This window comes from Polistes fuscatus, unplaced genomic scaffold (genome assembly GCF_010416935.1).
Source record: "Polistes fuscatus isolate 324 unplaced genomic scaffold, CU_Pfus_HIC Scaffold26, whole genome shotgun sequence".
Classification (NCBI taxonomy): domain Eukaryota; kingdom Metazoa; phylum Arthropoda; class Insecta; order Hymenoptera; family Vespidae; genus Polistes; species Polistes fuscatus.
Genome location: NW_025113103.1, coordinates 1,129,631 through 1,142,444, shown reverse-complemented (window position 1 = coordinate 1,142,444; position 12,814 = coordinate 1,129,631). Strand labels below are relative to the sequence as shown.

Genomic DNA, 12,814 nt, shown 5'->3' with positions numbered 1-12,814 from the left:
TGTTGGATGTTACCGGGAAGAGAGAATGAAACGGTGGATATGAAGTGGAATAGAAGGTGGTGGTGGTGTGGTGGTGGTGGGTGAATGGGGAGAAAGAGGATGAGGATGGTGGAGGTGGAAGAGATGATGTGCTGGTGGTGGTTGGTGGTGGTAGTGGTGATGGTTAGATGTGAATTCTACACGCGCATGCGGATGCAGTTTTGTACGGGACGCCCGGATTTTCTCAGTGCGCTCGTCACTCGCGCCTAGACCGGAACGACATTATTTTATTTCGAGGAGTATTATAACTCGCGGATCTTTTACTTATATCTCTCACTTTCTCTCACGGGACCCCCCCCCCACGTCGTCATCAATTTTTATTTTATTTTCTACGTGTATATATATGTGTGTGTGTGTGTGTGTTTTTTTTTTCAGATTTTATCCAATTGTCTTCCGATGTTTCTCGTGGTATTTATTTTTTTTCTCTCTTTGTAATTTCTTTTTATTGAAATTAATTTTATATATATGTATAAGATTTTTTATAATGTATATAAATGTGTGTGTATTTCTTTAGATTTTATTCAATTGTCTTTCAATGTTTCTCGTTGTATTCTTCCCTTATTTTCTTTTAACTTTGTAATTTGTTCTTTATTAAAATCTAATCTGATTATTTCGAAATTTTGATCACTATGTAATATTTAAAATTACATGATTTATGGATAAAGATTGAAAAGATAAAAAAAATAGAGGGAGAGAGGGAGAGAGAGGGAGAGGGGAAGAGGGAGAGGATGATATTTCATCTCTGTTCATCGTTCCTTTACTTTAAAGTGTACTATCTTCCGGCATTCGATCATCTTGAAGTTGATCTTTCTTGAAAAACTGGAATGTCACGTTGCACTTCTCCTGCGAGCACAGGTGCGTTTTTTCTATTCTACAGATATCGATCTATCGATCTATCGATCATCTTTCCTTATTTTCCGTTTCATTTATTTATTTTCATTATTATACAATTATATCATTTTGTCTCTATGCATAATAGTTTTTAATTGAACTATATAATAACATATATTAAATATATTAAAAAATTAAAAAATTAAATAAATATGTAATAAATAAAAAACAAAAATTAATTAATATAAATTTTAATTTATATTATTATTTCTCGAATAGAGTTACAAAAGGTTCATTCAAGTGGGTGGGAATAAACGTGAATATCTTTTTACATATGTGTGTGTCTATGTATGTGTGTGTATGTGTGTGTGTGTTTTTTTACGATCAGTGATGACGTGATTTAGACATTAGAAAAGAATCCGATAACGTGACGTATATGTCGTAGAATAAAAGAGGGGGATAAGAGATGCGGGGGTGGTGGTGGTGGTGGTGGTGGTGGTGGTGGTGGTGGTGGTGGAACGGGGAGAATAAACGTACGGGGGTGTTGCTGAAAGATTAATGAAGTGAAACGCAAGCGCGTCGTCGTTTCATACGAGGGGGTGTATGGTAAGAGGGTGGAAGGGTGGTTGGGATTGGGCGAGGGGGGGGAGGGGGGGAAGGGACAAGATATCGCGGATAAAATCATCCCACGTTTTGATCCAGGGTCCGTTTCTCTTATTCGAGATAATAATGATTCTTTTTAAAAGACGCCCGCCAACCGATGCGAGTTTCATCGAAGTGTGAGAGAGAGAGAAAGAAAAAAGGGAATAGTTTTAATCGAACGAATTGAAAAGTTTTTTTTTCCAGAGATTACTGATTCGAAGAAGAAGAAGAAGTAGAAGAAAAATCCGAGTTACGTTCTAACCGATCACATTTCTGATTATTTATTATATAAGGGAGAAAACTTTACGATTGTTTTTTATATTTTATATTCATTCAAAACGTGAGATTGCAATTGAACCGACGATATAAAATTCTACTTAAATAACGTAAGAGAGAAAAAAATATATTGAAAAGAAGTGAATTGTTGTAGGGACACGTTGATGAGGTGGGGGGGGGGTAAGGAGGGAAATAAAAATTAAAACGTGAAAAGGAAAGGAAGCGGAAAGTTTGTACCCCTCCCCTCCTTCCACGCTTCTCTTTTTTTTTTGGTCTTTCTTTTTATTTTTCCCGAAAGTTCGTTCTACTTTCTTTCTTTTCCCTTTTTTCCTCTATTCTTTTTTTAAATCTCGTTGCGAGACTTGCCTCTCTTTCGAAACTTTTTTCGTCTTGCAAGTGAAAAAAAACAACAACAAAAAATTGATTCGGCGTTGATTTTTTTTTTCCCTTAATAATGCGTTTTTTCTTTTTTTTAATTTACCAGCCATTTATTTCATAAAGATAATCGATAATAATAACGCGCGAATGCATTTAAAAAAAGAACGAAAAAGGTTATGATTTTCTCACGGACAAAATTTCTTCTTTCGACGAGCAATAATTCAGATTAACATATATAGTTGATATAACATTTTGTTAAACCGTAGAACGAAAAATAATCTATAAAAGAGAACACAAATGAGATACCATATTTCAATTTTCAAGAAGAGTAATCTCGTACGCGTATACTCCCCCCCCCCATCATAAACGTATCCTCTCGTGTGATAGATTTTCGTATTATAAAAAGTAAAGAGTCAAGATTTATTTATGTATAAAAATCATTCAATGTATAGTCCAGGTAATATCAATAAGAAGATATAGTTCTTCGTGGCTCAAGTGGTAGAGCGTTCTTTTCGTATGCGAAAGATCCTGGGTTCGAATCCCCCCGGGCCTCTCGATTTTTGTTAAACAATCGAAGCTTCGAATTTATTGGGAGAGTTTTCTTCGAACGAACAAAATGCGTGTCAGGGTTTCGTTGCGTCACTAAATAATAAATAAGAAGATGAGAAAAAATATCGTAGAAACCCGAATAGTCAGATAATCAAATATTCATGTAGAAAATGGGAAGGAAGGGTAGTCTTGTATATATAGTTATGATTCATTTTTATGAACGAACAGTTTTCAATAGATGATGGGGGCGTTATGTTTCTGGTTAAAACCATCGTACATCGTATGTATCGATTTACTCGAATTATCGACCTACATATAGGGTACGTATGTAGGTACGGTATCGATACCTTTCCAATATAGCTTAAAATTCTCATTGAAAACTTGTCCAAAGAGTGGTGCATACATGCACATGCACATGCTCATGCTGCACCGTGCCGGTATGATATCATTACAAGTCCATACAGAATCAGATTGTATGCTTTCAATGATCGGTTACCTTTTGTTATTTGAAGAGAAAGATATATAGATAGACAGATAGATAGATAGATAGATATATAAAGAAAGAAAGAATAACTTGGTCCATTGATAGAAATAATTTCAAAAAGTTTTTCTCTATTATGCTACTCCTTTCCTCGTTTTAAAAAGTATTTCAACAATGGAATTTATTTCTTAACGTACGATATACAAAGCAAACTGACAGACTTAGTTTTTCGTATCTTGAGTTTTGAACAATATTGAAATATCTCTCACTTATGTTAGTGTATGTATAACATTTTCAAATGAAGTATCATTTAAACGAGATACGAATTAGATTGAACTAACTACTTTTTGTATAACTATTATTTCTACGTAGGTGAGTGAGTTCATTTGACGAGTTAAGGAAAATTCGTATTTTGTATGATATCAAAAGACAATCGATCCTTGTTTAAAAGTAGAAGGGAATTAGATAATATTAAATCGAATAAACGTTTGTAACAAATACTAACGCATTAATATACGAAGGTGAAGGGAAAGGGAAGGAGGCAGGTTTGGTGGTTTACTCAGTAAAATCGTGAATGTTCAACCAATTAATATTTCTCAGTCAGTGCAAACGACAGAAGAGGATCATTAATTACAGTCGAGAGAGAGAGAGAGAGAGAGGAAGGGTGCCAAGCAAGGATCATGCTTGGAATATGCGAATACTGGAATCGACCTTAACTTATCAATGCTTTGGAAATAGGTACTTCATTCGTTTATATAATCTTAAAGTTGAATTATATTAAATGGTTATAGATATACAGTGACTATACGAAAGTATTTCTGTACACTTACCATTGAGAAATATTTTATTAATTATAATAAGTATATATTTATATTATTATATTAATTATTTTAATATATTAATTAAATTTAATATTATTCATTTAATATTATTAATTTAAATTTAATAAATTTATTTAATATATTTTTTTTATATATATATATTATAATAAGTATAATATTATATAGAATATTTACATAACTATTATAAACATTAATTATACAAATATAATTTTTTAGTAGGACCCCCCACCTTTGGCACGAATAAAATCTTGTAAACAATTATGCATAATTTTTATTAATTTTTTTGTAACACTTGGTGATATGGTACTTCTCATACACTTTGAGTATCATAACTGTCATATCATCATCTTATCATATAATAAAATATTTCATGTTAAATGTTGAGATACTTTCATGAGTCATCGTAAATACGTACTATGAAAAGTTTCTATTTCTTGTTCTTCATTTTCCTTTCTCTTTCGTCTCTTATTCTTCTTTGTCTTTGTTAAATTCTACCAACTAAACTACGAATCAAACTCGAAAATTCGGGTCTTCTTCTTCTTCTTCTTCTTGTTCTTCACTTTTTCGTCAAGGTTCTCCATCCCCTCGACGAAGTTTATCCTGAAATTCAATAATCTCTCGCGACAAGAAGTTGTCGTGCATAGCTTTTGTAAGTTCCCATTCGTGCTTTAGTATGATTTAGTCGGTCTATCTAACAATAAGTAACTAAAAGTAACTAAAAGTAACTAACTTAAGTAAGTAACTAAGTAAATATATAAAATAGATTAACATGATTCTTTTTTCTTCCCCCCTTAACTTTTTTTCTTTCGCAACCAGTTACGAAAAACCCGATGTAACGCGACTGATCATGATTTTATGGTATCGTTTAATATACAATTCGAATGGTTAAATTGAAAATAAATTTGTGCTATTCGTTTTTGCAATTTTAAAGTAAAGACAGGGGATGAAAATAATTTTGAAATGTTATATCCTCTTCTAGGGGAGATTACATAAATAATATGAATATCTTCTAGAAACTGGCTAGATTTATGTATTATATATATTATGTTCGTGTATGCGTAATCATGGCTTTTCGAAGAGACGTGCATGGTAGAAACTATAAATAGGGATAAATAGCTCTTTAGATAGATATTCAGAATGATTCGTGGAAATACTTTTGATTCGTCCTTATCGTGTATTCTAAAAACCAACAATTTTTAAAACTATATATATATATATGTTTATATTAATATATTTTATTAATTTATTATTATTTATTATTTATTATTTATTTATGTTTTTATATTATTATTATTTTATTATTTATTAATCTATTTTTATCTTTTTTATATTATTATTATTTTATTATTTATTAATTTATTTTTTATTTATATATTATATATATATATTAAGTTGTCCCATAAGTTCCTTCCTTTTTTTTGCTCTTAGTCATACATAACGTGGCGCGGAAAAAACTTATGGGACAAACTAATATTTTTTCTATAGACCACGTGTCGTATTCAAGAACGTTTACAACACGCGATACGTTTGGTGGTTTTTAAACTTCGAATCGTTTTATATTCAAATTTTTGACAATAACTCACCTATATACACCATATATATATTTTCTAACACGAAGATCACGTTCTCATACACGCGAAAATCTCGTTTCTCTTTTAAATAACTGCCACTTCGCACAGCTTTTCCCCAGCTTTTCCCAGCTTGGCTTTTCACTTCACGTGCACGTTTCTATTAATTTCCTGCAGTATGCGTTCGCGTTTAAAGTTTTCATTGCGTTTAAATTGTATTTTTCCGCGTAAAGAAAAAAACCCCATACGATTTTTTAACCGAAGGAGCATATTTTATAATATTGCTACTTCGATTCATTTTTTTCTTTTTTACATTTATTATTCCTTTTCTTTTCTTTTTCTTTTTCTTTTTCTTTACCTTTCCACTTTCTTTTTCTTATTATTTCATATTTCTTTTACCTTTACTACCATCCCCATTTTTCTTCTAAAACGTTCAATGCACTTCTTTGAGGTTTTTAAAAGAATCCGTTCCTTTCGCATTCGAAAGGAATCTAGGAATGGTGAAATAAAATAAGAAAGTGCATATTCCCTTTCTTTCGTTTCTTTTTTTTCATTTTTCATTTTTTTTATATCAACGTTTTAATCGATAAAGAATTATATATCGTTGGGGTGGTGGTTAATTGCGAAACTTAAATCGTATCTTCTTTCTTTTTTCTTTCTTTTATTTTTTTTATTTCTTCTTTTCCCCCGAATAAATCGCGAACAATTAAATGAACGAACTTGAAATGAAACGAAACGAACGAGACGAGACGAAACGAAATGTAACGAAACGAAACGAAACGAAACGAAACGAAACGAGGGTGTTCTATCAGAAAGGTATGTGCATTCATATATATATATATATACTTCGAATTACTTTGTTCATGAAATTCAGATTTTCTTTTCTGTCGTTAATTAAAAAAGAAGAAAAGAAAGAACAAAAAAAAACCAGAGAAAGAGGAGAGAGAGAGAGATACAATCGAGAATGTTATATGTGTTCCTGAAATTCGGTGGGTTACATTTGAAATCGAATCAATGGTATTTCTTTTTCATTTTTAGAATATTATAAACTAAAAAAAAATAATATAATATAATATTCTAAAAATAATATATATAATATATAATATATAAATAAATATATATATAATATTCTAAAAATAATATATATATATATAATATATAAATAAATATATATATAATATTCTAAAAATAATATATATAATATATAATATATAAATAAATATATATATAATATTCTAAAAATAATATATATAATATATAATAAATAAATAAATATATATATATATTCCTAAATAATATATTATATATAATATATACATATATATAAATATTATATAACATATAATATATAAATAAATATATATATATAATATTCTAAAATAAATTTTTTTTAGAATATTATAACGTTTAGGCGTATCGAATCGATATCATTGAGAAAGAAAAAGCTTTTCTTTCTCTCTTTATCTCTCGACTTGAAAAAAGTTTTCACGTTAAAGTCAAAGAAAACTTTTCAAAAATCGCTTTAGGTCTTATTACGCGAGTTTATCCAGAAAGAGAGAATTCTTTCATAGTTATTATACTATACACACACACACACACATACTGACATATACATATTTTCTTTTTAAGGGATATACCATGCAAATGTATTTTTTTCTTTGGATGTAGATAAGCGGAAAAAAAAAAGAAAGGATTGCCAGTTGCAATTCGTAATGCAACTTAATAATGCAACTGCATTTTTTTCTTTTTCAAATTCCACATTTGTTTGTGATAAATTTGCATTTATTATACTATATACACACCACCACACACTAAATATACATATTTTCTTTTTAAGGGATAACCATGCAAAATGTTTTTTTCTTGTTTTTTTGAATGTAGATAAGCGGAAAAAAAGAAAGGATTGCAGTTGTAATTCGTAATGCAATATTAATTATTACTTAATAACTTATAACTTAAACTAATAGTACTTAATAAACGTATTATTAGTAATTCCTAAATTATTAATTATTAAGTATATATATATAATAATATTATTAATCTAATACTATATTATTTAATATATATATTGTAATTTAATTTATTATTTATTTATTAATAAAATCTATTATTTAATAATATTATTAATTAATAATATTATTATTATTATTATGAATGCAATATTATTATTATTATTATTAATATTATTATTATTATTATTATTTACTTAATAATGCAACTGCATTTTTTCTTTTTTCAAATTCCACATTTGTTTGCAATAAATTGATATATTTGTTTGCTCGTGATCAAATGACTTCAACGATTTTACTTATAAGAAATAAAATATTCGAATAAAATGTATTAGTTATCGAACGTGTTATAAAGTAAAAATTGTTTTTCCCTTAAAGTGGAGATGAGAAGGAACGATATTCGAAGGTTCCCGTCATTTTCTTTAAATGGAATCATGCATTTTTGAACGCGTACAAATGTAGCGCACCTTTCAAGAGTATTTTTTTAAACGAACATCTATATTCAGGTACGTGGATATATAAAGAAAAAGAAAAGAAAAAATAAGTCGAGAATAAGAAAAATTTATCATAAACGTTTTTATCCTAAATAGAATATATATTCTATAATAATAATAATATTCTACTCTCTCGCGGGGTTTTATTCATTGAATTGGAAATTTCTTTTCTTTTTTTATTTGTTTCTCCTCCAAAGCTTTTATTCGCTATTTTTTTATTTTTTACTTATTTTTTGTGTATGCATCCCTGTGTTTTTTTTCTTTCTTTCTTTCTATTTTTTTTCTTTTCTTCAAATGCTTTATTACTGCAAAATAAACGGAACCGATGATTACGTGCGATCAGGAAAATGTTTATTCTTTACACGTGTATTATTACATTGTTTAATGGAACGTTTAATCGTAACAAAAATACAAAAGATATTTTATAGAAAAATCTGTGTATATTTTATATCTAAATTATAGATTATAAAATATTTTATTACATGCTCAGTAGAACACGTGGTATTAACAAAATGTACAAACATTCGGTAAATACTAAAGTAACCACGTGTAATAAAAAATTGTTGAATATATGGGAAAACTTGAAATGACCATTACAATCGGTTTACTTAACACCGTGTTAAATTTTCTCTTTTTATAGAATAAATTGATAGAAAATCTATGTCGTGATGCATCAATTATTACAGAGAATACTATTTAGGAATAAACACGACAAGCTTGTACTTCACTATCGATTAGGGAACACTTAAAGGTGTAACACAATCTGTGGATAAACATTTCAGAGAATGTCTCGTTGTTGTAACAAAAATACAAAAGATATTTGATAGAAAAATCTGTGTATATTTCATAATATAAATTATATATTATATATTAATAGAAATATTATTTGTATATTATAAAAAATTCTATTACATGTTTAGCAGAACACGTGGTATTAACAAAATGTACAAACATTCGGTAAATACTAAAGTAACCATGTGTAATAAAAATTGTTGAATATTATGGGAAATCTTGAAATGACAATTACAATCGGCTTACTTAACACCGTGTTAAATTTTCTCTTTTATAGAATAAATTGATAAAAATCTATGTCGTGATGAATCAATTATTACAGAGAATACTATTTAGGATAAACAGACAAGCTTGTACTTCACTATCGATTAGGGAACACTTAAGGTGTAACACAATCTGTGGATAAACATTTCAGAGAAGTCCGTTGTTGTAACAAAAATACAAAGATATTTGATAGAAAAATCTGTGTATATTCATACATAAATTATATATTATATATTAATAGAAATACTAATTGTATATTATAAAATTTTCTATTACATGTTTAGCAAACCACGTGGTATTAACAAAATGTACAAACATTCGGTAAATACTAAAGTAACCATGTGTAATAAAAAATTGTTGAATATATGGGAAATCTTGAAATGACCATTACAATCGGTTTACTTAACACCGTGTTAAATTTTCTCTTTTTATAGAATAAATTGATAGAAAATCTATGTCGTGATGCATCAATTATTACAGAGAATACTATTTAGGAATAAACACGACAAGCTTGTACTTCACTATCGATTAGGGAACACTTAAAGGTGTAACACAATCTGTGGATAAACATTTCAGAGAATGTCTCGTTGTTGTAACAAAAATACAAAAGATATTTGATAGAAAAATTTGTGTATATTTCATATATAAATTATATATTATATATTAATAGAAATACTAATTGTATATTATAAAATATTCTATTACATGTTTAGCAGAACACGTGGTATTAACAAAATGTACAAACATTCGGTAAATACTAAAGTAACCATGTGTAATAAAAAATTGTTGAATATATGGGAAAACTTGAAATGACCATTACAATCGGTTTACTTAACACCGTGTTAAATTTTCTCTTTTTATAGAATAAATTGATAGAAAATCTATGTCGTGATGCATCAATTACAGAGAATACTATTTAGGAATAAACACGACAAGCTTGTACTTCACTATCGATTAGGGAACACTTAAAGGTGTAACACAATCTGTGGATAAACATTCAGAGAATGTCTCGTGTTGTAACAAAAATACAAAAGATATTTGATAGAAAAATTTCTGTGTATATTTTATATATAAATTATATATTATATATTAATAGAAATATTAATTGTATATTATAAAATATTCTATTACATGTTTAGCAAACCACGTGGTATTAACAAAACGTGCAAACATTCGGTAAATACTAAAGTAACCATGTGTAATAAAAAATTGTTGAATATATGGGAAAACTTGAAATGACCATTACAATCGGTTTACTTAACACCGTGTTAAATTTTCTCTTTTTATAGAATAAATTGATAGAAAATCTATGTCGTGATGCATCAATTATTACAGAGAATACTATTTAGGAATAAACACGACAAGCTTGTACTTCACTATCGATTAGGGAACACTTAAAGGTGTAACGCAATCTGTGGATAAACATTTCAGAGAATGTCTCGTTGTTAGTGGTTACCACTTTGAACATCTGTAACATGTGGTAACACCCAGATCACAGACAATAATTCATTATTAACACGTTCTATTCCGATCTTTAGGACAGTTTCCGTTCAAACATAGGATGTATACGTCCAACCCTTTATGAATGCATTTGTTTTGCTTTTGACGTATGTCTTGCGATGATTCAAATAATACTGGGATCATAATTATCAAGAAAAGAGTGTAAGGGATGCATAAGAAAACAAAATGCGATTAATTTACTTTTTTTTTTAAATTATTTTTACGAACACATGGCTCAAGATTAGTTTTTTTTTTAATTGTGTGCTTAGCGAACATATATAATATAAAAATATAAAACAGAAAAAAGAATATATTTTAGATAAATATAAAAAAGAAAAAAGAATATTTTAGATAAATATAAAAGAAAAAAAAAAGAAAAAAGAAAAAAATGTTCTTAATAAGAGGTAGTGTAACATTTATTTATATTAATCATTAATTATATTAAGAAAGTTATATCCATTGGGAAAAATCATGGAAAATGTCATCGTATGGTTGCTCTTTGATACGGCGTTTTAAACTTTCCACACAAATTTATTTTCATTTATACGAGCACGCCGACAAATATTACCGTGATGGTAATGCAACTTTCAGCTTTCATCATACCTGAAAGGTTAAACTATTATAATTTGCATGGATTAATAAACGAATAAAAAGGGTAAAAAAAAGATATTAAACGAGATAAAGAGAAACGGAAGATACTTTCGATGTTTCATCATTTTCTATATTATCCAGTGAGAAAAGAATTATAACAAATTTTTTATTTCTTTTTATATTTTTCAATCTGTTCTTTTTTTACAGATTCGAATTACTTCTCTTCTGACACTTTCAAACAAAAATACACATTGATTTTTGCTTCCGAACGAGTCACCCTCCCCATTCAATTTTACAAACCACCATACTCACGTTAACTGATTTTATAGGAACTATGATAGTATACTTCACAATGTGAAGTATATTTTTTGTTATATTATTTTATATTTATAAATTAAAAAAACACACATAATTTTTGCTTCCGAACGAGTCACTCCCCACCCCATCCAATTTTACAAACCACCATACTCACATTAACTGATTTTTATAGGAACTATGATAGTATACTTCACAATGAAGTATATCTTTTATTATATTATTTTATATTTATAAATTAAAAAAACACACATGATTTTTGTTTCCGAACGAGTCAGCCCCCCCCCCATCCAATTTTACAAACCACCATACTCACGTTAACTGATCTTTATAGGAACTATGATAGTATACTTCACAATGTGCTTTTATTATATTATTTTATATTTATAAATTAAAAAAACACACATGATTTTTGTTTCCGAGCGAGTCAGCCCCCCATCCAATTTTACAAACCACCATACTCACGTTGTTTAAGTGATATTATAGGAACTATGATAGTATACTTCACAATGTGAAGTATATCTTTTATTATATTATTTTATATTTATAAATCATATAACTACAACAATATTTTTAATTGTATAATTGTATGTAAACAAAAAAAAACAAAAAAGTAAATCTAAATGATAAATAAGAATTTATATTCGTTCCAGGTGATCTCGTGAAATCGGAAAGGACTGTTTGAGGGTGGTTTTTATAGAAAAGGATAGGCGAGGTTGCATAATTGGAAATGCGCTTCGTAGAGCACTTCGAGAGGATTTCCTAGGAGGGAATAAAGGCCGTGGAAAGGGTGTGGAGGAGGAGGAGGAGGAGGAGGAGGTGGTGGTGGAGGGGTTGGAGGGAGGGGAGGAAGGTGAAGAAGGATTGGTCGAAAAATGCGAGCTAAGCGCATCAGAAAAGAAATCCGCTTCAGATTGCTCAGATATCGAGAGTGCGTTGAGTATCGTAAGAACTCGTCAACCATAAACGTTAGATACCTTAAGGAAAGGGTAGAAGGGACGAACGAGGAAGAGGAGGAAGAGAGATTGAAAAAAGAAAAAAAAAACAGGAATTACCTGGGCTGGTCTTTTTAATTTTTTTTTCCTTTTTCTTTTTTTTTCATTCTCTTTTGCTTTCTTTTTTTCTTTTATTTATATAATTTTCTTTTAATTATTTATTATTGTTATTATTATTAATTATTTATTGCACATACACACACTCTCTCTCTCTCACTCTCTCTCATTTTCTCTCGATTGGCTGTGAT

The 12,814-nt window shown here is 28.8% G+C and overlaps 1 long non-coding RNA gene across 2 annotated transcripts; it reads left to right on the top strand.

The window, feature by feature from the left end:
• Positions 1-218: 218 nt before the first annotated feature.
• LOC122518768 lies at positions 219-12,368 on the top strand. 2 transcript variants are annotated; one of them, XR_006304145.1, is made up of 3 exons: positions 219-447; positions 808-894; positions 12,225-12,368. It is a non-coding gene; the product is annotated as an uncharacterized LOC122518768 (long non-coding RNA). The 2 variants fall into 2 exon arrangements; XR_006304144.1 differs by lacking the exon at positions 219-447 and having other exon boundaries at positions 713-894.
• Positions 12,369-12,814: the final 446 nt, after the last annotated feature.